This window comes from Curcuma longa, unplaced genomic scaffold, assembly GCF_044706935.1.
Source record: "Curcuma longa cultivar G26 ecotype Majalengka, Jawa Barat unplaced genomic scaffold, ITB_CL_G26_1.1 contig_1660, whole genome shotgun sequence".
In the NCBI taxonomy this organism is placed as follows: Eukaryota; Viridiplantae; Streptophyta; class Magnoliopsida; order Zingiberales; family Zingiberaceae; genus Curcuma; species Curcuma longa.
In genome coordinates this window covers 1-1,499 of record NW_027430392.1, presented here as the reverse complement: position 1 = coordinate 1,499, position 1,499 = coordinate 1, and the positions used below count along the sequence as shown (strand labels likewise).

Sequence of the window (1,499 nt, the reverse complement as noted above, 5' to 3'; positions counted from 1 at the left end):
AAAAACTAGAACCCCTAGAACCCTCGCATATATCCAACTCCAAATATCACTCAGGGTCCTGCAAATACAATGATAATATCCTAAATATCATGATGTATCAAGAAACCTAATCAAACTAGAGTTAGTTTAATTCTATTTAATTAAACTAACTTGGGTTAAACGAATCTAATTAGTGGGTTATTATTAACATGAGTTAACTAATTAATTAATTAATGATATTAACTAATTAATTAATTAATCATATTAACCCACTAACACAATTAATCCACAATTAAATTAAGTTAACTCAACTCCAAGCCATTAACTAACTCCAACATATAACTAGAACAAACTTAACTAAACACATCTTCATTAGATAAATTCTAAGTGCCTTAACCACCACTTAAACCAAATAGAATAGAGTAAGAATCCTATAAGCATGGGTTCAAGGCTTACCTTAGATCAAACCATTTCAAACTCTAATCCAAGTACCGATCTCAGATCTGAGCCCAATTCCTCATTTCAAACCTTAACTCCATCACGCTGCCGGAATCAACCTTACTGCCCAAAATAACCAGCATCCCAATTCAAACAATAATCTAATTAGCAAACCGTATCATCAACCCATGAACCAAGCAATCTAATCCTTACCTTGATTAAATCCGTGCTTTAGCTCCTTGGTTCTGAAACCCTAGCCAGCCAAGGCAAAGCTGCCGATCAACCAACACAAATCCTCCGATCCAAAGTCCAAGCCCAAAAATCAATCCAACACCAGATCTGGATCCAGAACAACTAAGAAATCATAGATCTACACTCACAATCCAAACACAAATCGAAATTAAGCTCAGCTTCTTACCTATCGACTTCCTCTTCTCTGATTCACCATCGCTAATCCGATTCAAGCTCCAATCAACCGGCAACCAAGAATCGCCTCCTTCAAAGATCGAAATTCGTAAGCTGAGATTCCCATCCGAATTCAAGATCTGAAGAAACCAAACAGATCCAAATCAAGAAACCCTAAACTCGTGAAATCCGGATCAATCCTTACCTTTTCTTCCTCCTTCTCCGACTAATCCCCCTGCTCTGCGTCACCGATCGCCCGAAGCTTTCCACTCGGCTTGGATCAACCTTCACTCGCCGACGATCCCCAAGCTCCACCGGCGTCGGCTGCTCGCGCGATCGGGAACGAAAGAGAAGAACAGAGCCACTCGCGCGAAGAACAGAGGAGGAGGTATCGCAAGAAGAACGAGAGGAAATCGCGAGTACTGTGGTTTCTTATAGGATTTAGCCTTTAACGGGTTTCGGTTCCCACTGGATCCAATAAGCATCTAACCAATAATCCTATAAGCTATTTAGGTTCTATTTGGGCTTTATTTGGGCAGCCTTTTAAGAATTCCTTTAATCTATTTAATCCTTTACTAATCAAGTTTAATTATTTAAAAACTAACTTTAATTAAGTTTAAGGATCAATTAGAGTTAAATTTATTTTCAATTTAACTCTAAACTTTCAGTATTTTACA

The 1,499-nt window shown here is 38.2% G+C and overlaps 1 long non-coding RNA gene across 2 annotated transcripts; it reads right to left on the bottom strand.

Moving 5' to 3' along the window:
- Nucleotides 1–12: 12 nt before the first annotated feature.
- On the bottom strand, nucleotides 13–1,202 carry LOC141816428 (uncharacterized). 2 transcript variants are annotated; one of them, XR_012600691.1, is made up of 5 exons: nucleotides 1,028–1,202; nucleotides 836–962; nucleotides 631–756; nucleotides 436–540; nucleotides 13–58 (listed from the first exon to the last, which is right to left on the bottom strand). It is a non-coding gene; the product is annotated as an uncharacterized LOC141816428 (long non-coding RNA). The 2 variants fall into 2 exon arrangements; XR_012600690.1 differs by having other exon boundaries at nucleotides 836–913.
- Nucleotides 1,203–1,499: the final 297 nt, after the last annotated feature.